Raw genomic sequence first — 17,044 nt, forward strand, 5'->3', positions numbered from 1 at the left:
GCCATCAACTATGAAAGTACCAGATGAGTTGTAATCTCAGAGAGTAGGCACTAACAGCATTGAGAGGGAGAATGGGGCTTGGGAAAGTTTAAACAAAAGACATCAATAAACATTTAAAAAGAAAGAAATAGTTTCAAAGTCTCTTAAGTGCTTCTTTCCAGCATGGTAGAATGACAAGAACATTTGGAGAGAGAGGACCTAAATTTTAATCCTGGCTAGGTCATTTCCTACTGAAGTAACTTCAAGCAAGTTATTCAAACTCCCCTGGCCACTTGCTCATCTATAAAATGAAGTGGCTGATGTAAGTGATTTCTAAGATCCCTTCCAGCTTTGAATCTTATAATCCTTCCATGAAACAGATTTTCCTCTATGAATTGTTTTCCTGAAAAGAATTCAATTCACTTTTATTGTCTGTATTTATATATATATATATATATATATAAATATATATATATATATTTATATATATAGTATATATATATATATATATATATATATATATATATATATATATAGTAAAATACCCTTTCCTGAGTTGGGATGGTCTTTTTTTGTTATTTGCAAACTCAAGACTTTGGACCAGCCAACCAGGTTCTTCCTCTGCTAGGAAAACTCAAGCAAAGAAAACATCCTGCAAAGGACACTGTAGGTCTTGAATGCTGTAGAATAATTTAGCACTTAGTCTATCCCAATGGAAAATCTATTTGCTGTCTCCTAGCCTTCATCTTCTCTAGAAAGTAGTTTCAAACCATGGACTCCATCACTCACAGACCAGCTTAGCTAGATTCAGAAGCAATCTTCTTCACAATGGCTAGAAGCTGACATTTGATTATTTTGCCTGTTTCTGGATCTGTGTCTGTTTGTCTATCTACTTTTCTTTTCATTCTTTTTCTCCTCTCTCCTCTGCCTCTTCCTTCCCTTACTCTTGCTTGGCTTGAGATTGTAAAGCCTATATATCTTCATGGTAAGGTTAACTCCCAAACGGTAACTTAATTCCATCCTTGTGAAAAGAAAGAATGTATTAGATTTCTACCATGTTTAACATATATTGGACTACTTGCCATCTATGGGAAGGGGCCGGAGGGGGGGGAATTAGATACAAGGTTTTGCAAGGATTAATGCTGCAAAATTATCTATGCAGATGTTTTGAAAAATAAAAAGCTTTAATAAAAAAATGAAGATAAGGAAAAAAGAAAGAATGGATCCCTTTTAATCTGTAAGATTACTATTAAAAAGTATATTTTCACATTTTGACAATTGGGTATAGAATGGACTGGAGAAGGAAGAGATTTGAAGTAAGAAGACCAATTAGGAGGCCATTGCAATAATTCAAGCGTAAAGCAAGGCCTGTGTAAGTAGAGAGAAGATAGATGTAGGATTCAAGAGAAGTTGGGATGGTAGAAAAAGCAAGGGAAAAAAGCAGATAAAGAAATATATTTTCAATTTGTAGATGTCACTTTGAGACATTTTCATTCTTGTAATTGATTTAAGAATTTTCCTAAAATTCACGTGGCTCCTAATTCTCATTTAAAACCAACACAAAATCTCAGAGCACAACTATTTATTAATTCTGTAGGATTTAGCCCATCAAGATCCATAGACCTTTATGAGGTCCAAAATTATGAAACTGTGTATGGAATAAAAATCCATCTTTTTTTTTTTTTTACTAATATTTGTTTTCAATTTAAATCTCAATATTTTATATATTTAAACATAATATTCTGAGTAGGGTTCTAGAAACTTCACCAGACTACCAATGATAGTGACAGTGAAAAGATTAAGAACTCCTCCCAGTCTTAAAAGAGGTGACCTTCCAGGGTTTTCATGGGAGCATTTATTTGCCATAGAGTTTTAAAGACAGAAATCTCTTTGAAATGTGGTGAAGCAATGCGGGCAGTGCCCTTCCCTGGACTTACTGGTTCTACCAACTTTCCAAATGAATTACGTATTTCCCAAGTTCTCAAATTTTCTCTTAAATGAGTCTTCTGGAAAACAGATGAAGGTACAAAATGAGTTATTGCTTACTTTGCATGTGTCCATTGAGAAGAAAACAGATGGATAAAAATTTCTATAACCACATCTGTCATTTATTATAATATTTTTTTTCGCTCTGAACCAATTTGGTTAATGACAATTGACTTAACAAGGACTAGATAGTTAGCATTGTGCCTGAAAAGAAACTGAGAAATTCTAACCCAACTGACAATTATCAAGTTATTCATTATCATTATTAACAATAGATAACCTGTATATTAATGTCCCAGTGTAACAGGTTGGCGACTATTTTCAGCCTTCCAATGAAGATCACATTGGTATTTAATGTAGTTAATAATTTCAATCTTAATATCAGATGACATCTCATTTGTAAAGGACTATACAACCTTAAAGTGTTATCTATATTCGTATATATGTATGAATATACATATTATAGATATGAGATTTTTATCATCATAATAATTATAGTTATCTTCTAGAGGCCTTCTGTTGCTGTAAAACACTCCTTATTCCCATATTATTTGGAACAATTGGAGAATTTGTACTTTGCCTCATGCCATGAACTTCCCAGTGTTAGTATGGGCCTCAAAGAAGTAGTTTGCTCTGCTTGTCATGTCCCTATACTATATATGACCAAAGTGGTAAGGATGCTGGCTCCCTGAGAACCTCGCATGGGGTTTGTGTATACAGTAGACACTTAATAGTTGTTTACAAAAGGAAGACTGATCATTCTCTAGGAATCAGAGAATGTTTGAATGCCACAGGTGTTTTTTTTTTTAATTTATAATATTATTAGTACGTTAAGGAGATCTAGATTAGTGCCACTAAATATTTTTGCTGTTTCTAGTTCAATAAAAAAAGATTCTTGGATTCAGAGGACTCTTGATTCAGATCTTAATATGATATAAATCCTTTCCTGGCCACTTGCCATCTGTGTGGTCTGGCATTAGTCACTTTACCCTCTGGACTCCAATTGTTTCCTTACCTATAAAATGAAGAGTATGAAACAGATGGTCTCTAAAGGCCTTCGAGTAAATCATGCCCAAAGGATGTATCAAGTTTCACCACATGGCAATGAATTTTTCAGGCATGTCTTGTCATTGTTTGGTCATTTCATTTGTGTCCAACTCTTCATAACTTTACTAAGGGTTTTCTTGGCAAAGCTATTTGACATTTCCTTCTCCAGCTCCATTTTACAGATGAGGAAACTGAGGCAAATGGGCATAGGTGAGTATGACATTAGTTAAAATTGATTTGCCATTTCCTTTTTCAGCCCATTTTAAAGATGAGGAAATGGAGACAAATGGGGTTAAGTGACTTGCCCAGTGTCACACATCTACCATAGATGGCCAAATTTGAACTCGGATCTTCCTGAATCCAAGAGTAGTATTCCATCCATTGTCCCACTTGCTGTCCAGACACATAGCATATTGTTGTTGTTATTGTTGGTAATTAGCATTAATGGAAAAAATACTGAGGATGACAAAAATCACCATTATATTAAATTTTGAAATTCAATCCAACTCAATCTATGAGCACTTAGTGAGTGTTGTGTGTAATAAATTATGCTGGAAATTGGCAACAAAAAAGACAAGCATAGACATGAAAGTGAGGAGAGAAAAAGTAAAAGTATAGCTTTCTTTTTTTTTTTTTCTGGAGGCAATTGGAGTTAAGCAACTTACCCAGGGTCACACAGCTAGGAAGTATTAAGTGTCTGAGGTCATATTTGAACTCGGGTCCTCCTCCTGACTTCAGGGCTAGTGCTGTATCCACTAACCACTGCCCGAAAAGTATAACATTCAAGTCAAATTGTAATCTTTTTGGGAAGAAAATTCTCTGAGCATTATTCAAATATAGTAGCACTAGGCAAAGAATAAAATTATCTGCAGTCTTTGAACAGAGAACTTCTTTCCATGATCATATTTTCATAGATTTATAGGTGCAAAGTGCTTCATAAGCAATCTGGTCTATTTTCTTCAATTTACAGAAAAAGAAATTAAAGCCTAAGGAGAGTGCTCAAGATCAAGTAGATCCCAAGCATTAGAGACAGGATTTGACTCCTCAGACTCCAAAACCAAGATTTTTTTTTGCTATATTCCAATGCTTTCTGAAAGTCACCCATCATCTACCAAGAGAAACAACAGCCCAGAACTGGATAACAAATTATTACCATGTCAGTTCTTTAAAAGAAACAATCCCTGGGCTAGTTGTATGCTGTATTTCCATCTGTGAAAGTTTTTACTTTGCAATTCACTTACAACACTGATTTTGTCAAAGATAAGGCTTCAGACTGATTATTTGTGGTAGTAAGTGTCTGGGAAGGGCTTCCTGCTTCCTTGCTTTGAGGGGTATTAATCAGCTGAGGTTCAAGAATGGGGAATGGGAATGAACATTGTGCTTTAGGCCCAGCTGTTTCCCATTTAAAGGAGGCATCAAGGGTAGACATTAAGTCAGGGGGAAAACATCAGGACAGCAAGTGTAAAAGGACATGATATTAAATCACTCTGACTTTCCTTGTTAATCCAAATGAATACCACCATCTTGTAGTAGATCTTCCCTGCTCTCCATGGCCCTTCTTGTAATCTACTAATCACCAAAAAATGTTCTAGTAAAATGCATGCATATATATCATTTATATAGCAGCCTATGTTCCAGGAACTGTGTAAATGCTTTTTAAAAATAGCATTTTCTATTTAATATGGATCAAAACATAGTATTTTCACATATATATGTGAATACTATATAATACTATATAAATAAATAAATAACATTTATATTTATATATTTATATTTTATTATATTATATATTTTTATATGTAATATATTATTATAATTTATATTATATATATAAATATAAAATAAATAAATATATATATATATATAAAAACACAGTGTAATACAGGCTTATGACCTCTTCTAGTAGCTTAAAGTCATCCCCCAAATACATCTCTGCCATGTAAAGGAGAGAATTTCAAAGAAGTTAGACAAATTTTCATTAAGTACCCACTACTTTAAGCTACTCTGCTAGGGATTGAGGAGATACATAAAAATGATACATACTCTTAAGGAGTTTATGCTCTATGACTGAATGAGGCATCCTGGTTAGGTAGGTGCCTGGAATACTACTTGGAAAATTCAGGCATCAATTGCCTAATCATTTCTTTATTTTCACTCAATCAGATAGTAACCAGTCGAATCAATGGTTTAACAATTATTTCTCAGCGAATTGGCTGCTCGCTTGATTGAATTAACTAAATAAACTTATAATTTTATCAATGTGTAGGTAGTCAGGAGGAGAATATAGGAGGAAAGAAATAACCATTTATATACCAGCCTATGTGCCACGAACTGTGTAAATGCTTTTTAAAAAATAGTATTTTCTGTTTAATATGGATCAAAACATAGTATTTTCACATTTTTGTTTGTTTGGTTTTTTTCTCTCATGTTTTTTTCCCTTTTAATCTGATTTTTCTTGCACAAAATGATAAATATGGAAACACGTTTAAAAGAATTGCACATAATTAACCTATATCAGATTGCTTGTTGTCTTCAGGAGGGGGGAGGAAAGAAAGGTAAAGAAAAAAATTGGAACACAATATCTTTAAAAATGTTGAAAATTATCTTTATACATGTTTGGAAAAATAAAATACTATTAATATTTTTAAATTTGCTTTTAAAAAAATTCATCTCCCTTCATCTTTACAACATCCCTTGGGATGCAGTCCAACTTCAAAGAAAGAACTAGCAGAATCTGAATGCAAAGTGAAGTATATTTTTTTATTTACTTTCTTTATTTTTTTGTGGTTTTTTTGGTCTTGGTTTATTTCACAGTGTGACTTAGATGGAAATGTGTTTTTTATGACAAAACATGTAAAACCTATATCAAATTGTTTGCCTTCTTATTGGTGAAAGGGGGAAAAAGGGAGAGAATCTAGAACTCAAAACTTGGGGGGAAATAATTTTAAAATTGTTTTTACATGGAATTGGGAAAAATAAAATATTAAAAACAACCCTTGGGAGGTAGGTTATCATTCCCATGTTGGAGTTTAGGGAACTGAGGCAAACAGGGTAAAGTGACTTGACCAGGATCACACAGCTACTAAGTATCTGAATCTGGATTTGAACTCAGATCTTCTTAATTCACTTTGGCAGTTGTTTTGCAGAATGGAGTGAGGAAAATTATATCCCAATTTAATTATAGAACTGGATCAGAAAAAAAAAAAAAACAACTTCTGTTTACACTTTTACGGTTGGAAGTCATAGAATACAGTCTCCAAAGAATTAAAGTTCTGCATTTCCCAAAGGGCTATCCTTTCTGAGAAGTCAGGGTTCATTATTAGGAAGCAAAATATTATCAACCAAAAGAGAAACAGTGTAAAGAATGAGAAACATATAACCAGAAAAAGGAGGTGGGCTTGTCAGAAAGAATGACGTCTAACCAACGTACAATTGATGGTCATGTTATGTTGAGAAAACCCCCACATGTAGTGAATCTCCTATATGATATTCAAGGAAGGGCAGGGACAAGATTCAAAAAGGATAACAAATAGCAAGCAAGAAAGAATGTGCTGCTGATAATATCCCAAATTTTTTCAAGGGCACAAGTAATTTGTGGTAGAGTATCAAACCTTTTCTCAAGGATGATTTCCTGAGTCTTTGCATCAAAAGTCCTCCCAGCCAGCTGACTCTCTCAGGCAAAACACATTTTCTAGGGAAAATACATTTGGATGCTTCTTCCTTAGAAAAATCAAGACAAGACAGACTCACATTTGTCTCGGAACGAATCTGGTACTGGAGAAAGATAGGGTCATTTAAATTGCAAACGTATTTGCAAGATGGAGACAAGATCTGTTCAGACACAAGCTCTTAAACACTGGGGAAATCTGGCAAGGAAGGGGTAAGGAAATCACATTGGCAGGAAATCTTAATAAAGATGGAGGACTCCTCCATTATTTGTCTACTGGCACCAATAAACTGGCAAGAAGAGAGTCCCAAACAGAGCATGTATGGAAAATTGCATCTGGAAGAAACCACAGAGTCATTGTTGAAAGCATTCCTCCTCCCCAACCCCCAATCCTTTTGCTTCCAATCAAAGACTGAGGGTTTTTAATCAGTGTTCTTCAAGCCTATTGGACAAAGATCTGTATATACTTAAAATATATTTTAGACTTGAATCTATTTAAGTATGTCTCCTCACCCCCATATCTCCTACACACATATCTCCTTGTTAACAGAAAAAATTTTATTTTGAATTGGAGCCTAATATTTTTACCACCTTGAAACATAGCTTCTATTTATCTGTTCATTTTTATGTTAATTAATTATGTCAGCTGATTGTGAAAGCAAAGGGACTAGTGGGAAAATGGCCAACGAAATCTAAAACCTATTTAGAGGTAGCAAGGGGGCACATGAAGTACTCCCCAATCAGGACAATAGGGCCCCCGTGGCAGGAGCTCCAAACCTAAAAAGGTTAAGTTCTTGAGGCTAACTTGGAATAACTCAAGTATTCCACTTTGTTTGGTGGTTTATACCCAAGACAAACAGACATTTTTCTTCCTGGACTAACAGCCCAAAGATGTTCCTGGAATTGGTTTTACCCAAAACAAAAATAAAGTTTCACTTCTACTGGAAACCATTGGGGAATCGAAGATGCTTTGCAGCCACTTCATGCTCTCCTATTATTCATCACCTCCTCCAAAAAAAAAAAAAAAAAAAGAAGGAAGAATGATAGATCCATGAATCTGGAACTAATATTAAGAAATAGCCTATTAAGAACTTATGAGGATAATCAGAATGGTACTCCTGAAGTAATAGGGAAAGTGGGGGAAGGCTACCAACCCAGGACGTTCTGTTGTAAACTTATGGAGATTACATATTTGAGCACAAGGGATAGGTGAGCATAGATCTTTTGCAATCTGTCTCTGTTCTTAATGATTTGTAGATTCCTTCATGTGATTCTTAATAGTTTGCATCTCTTCTTTTGAAAACTATTAATTCATATCTTTTGACCACTCATCTATTGGGAAATGGCTTTTAATTCCATGTGTCCCATGAATGTTTATATGTACATGTGTGTATATATACACTTGTGAGTGTACAAATACATATATGTGTGTGTTTATATAACATGCATATGTGAATTTATATATATATATATATATATATATATATATATATATGTATGAAGAAATGGTCTATTTCTGTTACCCTAATAGAAAACTTCATTTCTTGTCTTCTTTACTCTTAAAAATCACAAAAGCATCAAATTTCCCAAGATCTCTCAAAGATTTTAGCTTCAGAAAAATCCAGAGATTGCTATGAACATTTATTTCACTTTGTTTTTATTGACCAAGTATAAAATTGCAGAACCAAAGTTTCATTCATCACAGCGTCAGAGTTGGCAGAGTCCTCAGGGATTGTTGGGTATAATCTCCTCCTTTTGCAAGGCAGGGGAGTTATTACATCATGCTGCCTCTCTAGAATGGTGCAATAAAACTAGTAGCTGGCACTGTCAGGCATCTGGATAGAGCCTGTCATCCAATGGATGGAATACAGGGATTGGAATTAGAAAACATTATGTATAAATTCAATCTGTGACATAGAGTAGCAATGTGACCATGGGTCCAAGAAAATCTTCACAACTATAAGTTAAAGAGCAATTGCTAATATACATCAAAGGAGGGAGAACTCCTATACCAGGAGTTCTTTAACCTATGAATTCATGGGTCTGTCTTCCCCAGAATAAAAATAGCAGTAGTATTCCCCGTACTTGCCATGAGATTTGAATAAGATGATCATATACAGTATTTTTCAAATTTTAAATTGTTACATAAAAGCTATTAATATTTCATAATACATATATTGTTATTTAAAATGCTATATAAATGTCAATTGTAATTCTCTACATAGTAATATCATGTAAAATGCATGTATGAATCATCCACAACTACTCTGAAAGATTTACAATGAAAAACCCTACCATACTCAGAGAAGGAATTGATCGTGTCTGAATACAGATTGAAGCATTCTCTCTTTTTCTCTCTTTCTCCTTTTTTTAACTCAATTTTTCTTGAAAGTTTTTATTTTTATTAGGGTGGGATATCTATGCATTTTTCACAACATAACTTTTATAGAAATATTTTGCATAACTTCATAAGTAGTTTCTCATATATTGGATTACTTGCCATTTAGGGAGGGGGTAGGAGAAGGGTGAGAAAATTTTTGGAACACAAAATTTTGCAAAGGTTAATACTGAAAATTATCTATGAATATGTTTTGAAAATAAAAAGCTTTAATAAAAAATCAAATACTTTCTTAATGATTGATGGTTTAAGGAAGAGAACCTAGAACTCAAAAATTTTAAAAACAAAAGCAAAAAAATTGTTTTGAGTGTAACTGGGGGGGAATATTAAATAAATTACCAAAAATGCATGTATGTATATATATATATATGCATATATTTACATATATAGAATTATAGAACATTAGCAATGGAAAAGTTTTTACAATGTAGAACATTCAGTGTCACAACAGGATAATAAAAATAATGAGCACAAACTCTTTATTTTACAGATGAGGAAAATGAATCCTAGAAAAGATATATGACTTGTTCAAAATCACAAAGTAAGAATGAGAGTCAATTTGAATCTGAGCCTGTGGAAGAGGAAGGAATTTATGACCAAAGAAGAACTAGAGATCATCATTGATCACAAAATAGAAAAAATTGATTATATCAAATTGAAAAGGTTTTGTAGAAACAAAACTAATGCAGACAAGATTAGAAGGGAAGCAATAAAGTGGGAAAACATTTTTTACAGTCAAAGGTTCTGATAAAGGCCTCATTTCCAAAATATATAGAGAATTGATTCTAATTTATAAGAAATCAAGCCATTCTCCAATTGATAAATGGTCTAAGGATATGAACAGACAATTTTCAGATGAAGAAATTGAAACTATTTCTAGTCATATGAAAAGATTCTCCAAGTCATTATTAATCAGAGAAATGCAAATTAAGACAACTCTGAGATACCACTACACACCTGTCAGATTGGCTAGAATGACAGGGAAAGATAATGCGGAATGCTGGAGGGGATGTGGGAAAACTGGGACACATTGTTGGTGGAATTGTGAATATGTCCAGCCATTCTGGAGAGCAATTTGGAACTATGCTCAAAAAGCTATCAAACTTGGACTTGGCCATCCTCAGCAATGAGATGAACCAACTGAACCAGCTATGCCCAGTGAAAGAATTCTTGGAGATGACTAAAAACCATTACATCGAATTCCCAATCCCTCTATTTTTGCCCACCTGCATTTTTGATTTCCTTCACTGGCTAATTGTACAATATTTCAGAGTCCGATTCTTTTTGTACATCAAAATAACGGTTTGGTCATGTATACTTATTGTGTACCTAATTTATATTTTAATATATTTAATATCTACTGGTCATCCTGCCATATGGAGGAGGGGGTGGGGGAAGGAGGGGAAAAATTGGAACAAGAAGTTTGGCAGTTGTCAATGCTGTAAAGTTACCCATACACATAACCTGTAAATAAAAGGCTATTAAAAAAAAACAAAAAGCTATCAAACTGTGCACACCTTTGACCCAGCAGTGTTACTACTGGGCTTATATCCCAAAGAGATATTAAAGAATGGAAAGGGACCTGTATGTGCCAAAATGTTTGTGGCAGCTCTGTGTGTAGTGGCCAGAAATGGAAACTAAGTGGATGCCCACCAATTGGAGAATGGCAGAATAAATTGCAGTATATGAATATTATGGAATATTATTGTTCAGTAAGAAATGACCCACAGGATGAATTCAGAAAGGCCTGGAGAGACTTAAATGAACTGATGCTGAGTGAAATGAGCAGGACCAGGACATCATTATATAATTCAACAACAATACTATATGATGATCAATTCGAATGGATGTGGCCCACTTCAACAATGAGATGAACCAAATCAGTTCCAATAGAGCAGTAATGAACTGAACCAACTACACCCAGGGAAAGAACTCTGGGAAATGACTATGAACCACATAGAATTCCCAATCCCTCTGTTTTTGTCCTCCTGCATTTTTATTTTCTTCACAGGTTAATTGTACACTATTTCAAAGTCTGACTCTTTTTATACAGCAAAACAACTGTTTGGACATGTATACATATATTGTACTTAACTTATATTTTAACATATTTAACATGTATTGTTCAACCTGCCATCTGAGGGAAGGGGTGGGGTGGGAGGGAAAAAGTTGGAACAAAAGGCTTTGTAACTGTCAATGCTGAAAAATTATCTATGCACATATTTGTAAATAAAAAAATCATTAAGCAACTGCAATTTGCTAGTTTGCTAGAAACTGTGGATAAAAAGCCAAAAAATACAAACGTTTCTATAAAAAATAAATTAAATAAAATAAAACATTTGAATCTGAGTCTTCCAGTGACTCTTCTTTCAATTTTATGCCTCTAGCTTTGTAGAATTATTGGAATATATTTAACAAGTGAACTTTCTTTGTTGTTTTTTTTAAAGAAAGAAAAATTGAAATAGCTCAACTAAAATCACATATTGACTTTGCAAAACCCAGTTTAAAAAAAGGGATGCCCCAAAATTTAGCATGATGAAATACATTGGACAGAGACATTTCCCAGGTTTTGGGAAAGGAAAGCTTAACTTTGCAATGAATTACCTAGGAAGTAGAGAGGCAGTATGACAAAAACAATGTTATAAAGACTTGGGTTCTGATTTCTGGGAGTGAAGATGGTGAGATAAGTAGCAAATTGTTGTAACTCTTCCATATTCATCTCTAAACAAATCCTGGAACAGCAGAAACAGCAAAAAGATGGAGTGGAGCAATTTTTGATTGCTTATCTCATTTGGGTAAAAGGAGAGCATGGCCAAGGACTAGAAGCAAGTCATCAGCAAACTCCACCTTAGCAAACCAGTAATACATCCTGAACCCCAATGCATGTAGTAGGCAAATGACAACACCAGGACCTGCCACATGGCAGAGGAACTGGCAGACTTCATTTCTGAGAACCACCTTTAGGCTTTAGCAAAGCCCTGGACAAAAAGGCAGCTGGCAGAGGCCAGATTAACACATCCTTCAGTAGGGAAAACACAGAAGCATCCCATCAGCCTCAGCTCATGTCCAGCTTCTCAACTGGGACCTCAGCACAGCACCAGGTAAAATACCAGGCCCCTTAAATCCCCAGAAGCACCAGACACAACCCCCACCCTATTCTCTCAGCACAGTATCAGACATGAGGGTCTCCCATGGGCCTCAGGGCAACATCAAGGCAACACCAGATATGCCAGAGTTTCAGCCCCTGGCATAGTGCCCCTTCATTCCAAAAGACCCTCAAAAATTAGCAAAAAAGGATAAAAAATGAATCTCACCATACAAAATTATCATAGGGAAGGGGAATATCAAGACACAAACCCAGAAAAGGACAATGTCAAAACACCTTTGTATAAAACCCCAAAGAAAAATGGAGAGGTTTCAAGCCCAAAAAGAACTCACAGAAGAGCTTCAAAAAGAAGCTTAAAAACTATATGAGGTAGAAGAAAAATTGGGAAAAGAAATAAGAGTAATGCAAAATAATTATGGGGAAAAAAGGAACAGCTCGTAAAAAGAATACACTTGCTTGGAAAGTGGAATTGGCAAATAGAAAAGGAGATACAAAAATCTACTGAAGAAAACAATTCCTTAAAAAAGTACATTTGGTCAATAGAAAAAAAGTACAAAAAGTAACTGAGGAAAACAACTCAGCTAGGATTGGGCAAATGAAACTAATGATTCTGTGAGATATTAAGAATTGATTCAAAAGAATGAAAAAATAGGAAAAAATGTAAAATATCTCATGGAAAAAAACAACTGACTGCAAAATAGATCCAAAAGAGATGTCAGAATTATTGGATTACCTGAAAACCATAATCAAAAGGCCAGCCTGGACATCATATTTTTTTTTGAAAAATTATAGAGGAAAACTGTCCAAATATCTTGGAACCAGAGGGCAAAACAGGTACTGGAAAGAATTCATCAATCATTTCAGGAAAGATCCCAAAATAAAAACTCTAAGAACAGTATAGCCAAATTTCAAAATAATCTGGTCAAGAAAAAATTACTGAAATAGTCAGAAAGAAATAATTAAACCACAAGCAGGGTTACATGGGACTTAGCAGATGTAGCATTAAAAGATCAGAGATCATGAAACATAATATTCTGGAAAGCAAAGGAGTTAGGACTACAACCAAGAATCACTTACTCAGAGAAATTAAGCATAATAAATCAAGGAAGAAAGTGGTAATTCAATAAAATTGAACAATTTCAAGCTATCATAAAGACCAGAAACCAAAATCTAGTCTCCATCAAGACGCGAGAGAACAATAAAACAAGTTCTGAGAAGGGACAGTTGAAGTCAACCACTAGTATAGTGTTGCTGTCTATTTCTTCCTGCAACTAACTTAATTTTTCCTTTAATAATTTGGATGCTATACCATTTGGTGCATATATGTTTTATTGATATTACTTCACTGTCAATGGTACCTTTTAGCAAGACATTGTTTCCTTCCTTATTTCATTTAAAATTAATTCCAATACTAAATAGACTATTTGGGAAAAAAATAAGTGGAATCCCATCAAACTTGTTTTAAGACACAAACATAGTGTTGATACCTAATCAGGAAGAGGAAAAACAGAAAAACAAACTTACATACCAATTTCCCTATTAATATTAAAGCAAAAACTTTAAATGAAATATTGGCAAAGAGATTATAGCAATTCATCGTGAAAATAATACACTATGATCATGTGGCATTTATACCAAGAATGGGGGGGCTGGTTCAATATTAGGACAACTATCAGGATAATTGACCATATAGATAACAAAGCTAACTAATCACATTAGGAAAGAAATAGCGTACCTGTCAGTTTGTGGAGAAAGGAAAAAAAATCTTGCTCAGAGAAGAGATAGAGAACATTCTGAAATATAAATTATATGATTTTGATGATACTAAAATAAAAAGCTTTTGTACAAAATCAATGCAACCAAGATTAGGAGGAAAGCAGAAAGCCAGGAAATAATCTTTACAGCAAAGTGTTTCTGATCAAGGTCTTGTTTCTCAAATATACTGAGAATTGAGTCAAGTTTATAAGAATATAAGCCATTTCCCAGTTAATAAATGGTCAAATAATATGAACAGGCGGTTTTCAGATGAAGAAATCAAAGCTTCCTCTAGGCATAGGAAAAAGTGCTCTATCTCTCGTTTGATCAGAGAAATGCAAATAAAAACAGCTCTGAGCTAATACCTTGTACATATCAGATTGGTTAATATGACACACACAAAAATGATAAATGTGGAAAAGAATGTGGGAAAAATAGAATACTAATACATTGTTGGTGGAGCTGTAAACTGATCCAACCATTCTAGCAAGCTATTTAAAACTATGTCCAAAGGGCAACCAAACTCCATATACTCTTTGACCCAGCAATACAATTGCTGGGTATGTATCCCAAAGAGATCATTAAAAGGGGTGGGGGAGCCTGTATTTACAAAAATATCTATAATAGCTCTTTTTATTATGGCAAAGAATTAGAAATTGAAGAGATGGTCATCCCTTAGGAACTGGCTGAACAAATTGTGATATACAAATATAATAGAATATTGTTGGAAATAAGAAATGATTATCAGAAAGAATTCAGAAAAATCTGCAAAGATTTGTATGGACTAATACAAAGTAAAGAGCAGAACCAAGAAAACACTGTACACAGTATTAGCAACATGGTGTGATGACCAAATATGAATGACAGTTCTTCTGAGCAACACAGTTACCTAAGACAAATAAAAGAATTCATGAAGGAAACGCTATCCTTATCCAGATAAAGAACTGGTGGATTCTGAATGCAGATTGAAATATATTTTTTCACTTACTTGGTTCTTTTTTGTAGCACTTTTTGCTTTTGATCTGTTTCTTAAAGTGTGAGCAATCTGGAAATCTGTTTTACATGATATCAAATTGCCAACTGTCTTCAGAAGAGGGAAAGGAGTAAGAAAAATTTGGAACTCAAAATTTTATAAAAATGAATACTTAAAATTATCTTGACATGTAATGTGGGGAGGAAATCATACAAAAAATAAAGTTTAAAAAAAAAGGAAAGAAATTCTGAATTCTAATGCAGCTATAGATCCTTACTGGTTGTGTGACTCTAAACACTCAATTTCCTCAACTGCAAAGTTAAGAGAAAATGACTAAAACATCCTTCAATTTGTTTTTCTCATTATCACTATGTGAAACTCTTTTACAATCTTCAATCACCAAAAGATATTATTATAACTAACAAGTGAAATTTTTTGTTGTTGTAGTTATTGTTACTATAATTAGTATGTCTCACAGCAAGGCAACACAACTTTTGGGGTTGCTTTTTTTTCTTCTTCAATGGAATAGGAATGGAGTATTTTGTTGTAATCCTATCTTAAATTCTAAGATACCAGTCTCCTCCCAATGTTGCCACAACATAGGCAATATAATTACAGCTATGGTATCCCCATGTTCACGGTCATTTACTCTAAATCATGAAATTTTGCTTGCTTTTTTTCTTTTCTCTCATGTCACATTGGCTTTCAAGTCCTAATTACTCTACTTTTATAACCTCTCATATGGATAGAACCCCTGAATTTAAAGTCAGGAAAACCTGAATCCTTAGATACATACTAGCTATGAGATGCTGGATCTTAATGTCAGTTTCCTCATCTGTAAAATGGAAATAATAAAAACATCTACCTCACAAGATTTTTTAAGAGACAATTGAGATAAAAATATACATAATGTTTTAAAAATCTTAAAGTGCTATGTAAGTGTTGGATATAATTAATAAAATTATTATCTCATATGCTCTTTAGAATTCAAATTTTTTGAGATCAAAAATAATTTCATTTTTTCCCAGTACCTGGCACATAATAATCATATAATAAATGTTATCAAGCCACTGTTGGAGGAAAATGAAGGGATGAAGAGCTAAAGATGTCTATTCTGCCTCCTTTTGAACCATACAGCAATATTTCTATGGTGCAAGTAAGGGATATCCCTTGCTACACATGGGGGGGTCTCTACATGTAGGGCTCTTTTTATTTAGAATCCATTTATTAAAGAAGTAGTGATCATATAGATTATGCTAGAGTGGAAAGAATTGCTGGATTTAAAGCTAAGAGAAGACTGGGTTCAAATCCTGCCTCACACGCTAGCTATATAATCATGACCATCAATCTCTCTAAATCTCAGTTTCCTCATTTGTAAAATGGAGAATTTTACTTATGGCATTATGAAACTTGGGACATGTAAAGAATGAGATAGATCAGTGTTTTGACCCTGTTGAGCTACAATAGCCAGAGGAACACTAAACTCCAAAACCCCAGAACTAGAAAAACTTTAGAAATTATCTGTCCAGCTTGACCCAGAAGCTCAGTTTCCTGAACAATTTTCCCCTAATGAACATTATAAAATTCAAATTCTCTTTTGAAGCTAGAGAAAAATAAAGTTAGACAAAAAAAAATAAAGAGCTATGGGGGAAATATATATTCACAGTGCTCTATGTAGTCAGTGTTCACTAAATGTTTACTAAGTTAATGATTAATATAATTCAATAAGAATTTATTAGCTTCTCTTCTGTGAAGGTCAATTCAGACATATTCCTTGCCCTTAGGAAACTTGCAAACCACTAAGAGAAAAAAATATTAAAATTAAGATATAAGTGCAGAGGCAAGATCTCAACAGAATGGTATGAGAAAATAGAGGAGGAGGTGACTATTGATAGCTGATGGATGGGAAGAACTTTCATGAAGAAAAGACTACAGATTTTACTGGGCAGTACAAGCATTTGTTAAGTGCCTACTACTTGGTAGATACTATTGGGAGTTGAGGATTTTAAAAAAGCAAAATTAAATCATCCCTACTGTGGGAGTTTGGGGACAAGAAGGGAGGATATTATGGAAAATAGAGCATCTTTTGCCTCTTGTTTTTCACATTAGCATTCTGTTTGAATAGAATTGAAA

The sequence above is a fragment of the Sarcophilus harrisii genome, chromosome 6 (genome assembly GCF_902635505.1).
Source record: "Sarcophilus harrisii chromosome 6, mSarHar1.11, whole genome shotgun sequence".
Taxonomy (NCBI): Eukaryota; Metazoa; Chordata; class Mammalia; order Dasyuromorphia; family Dasyuridae; genus Sarcophilus; species Sarcophilus harrisii.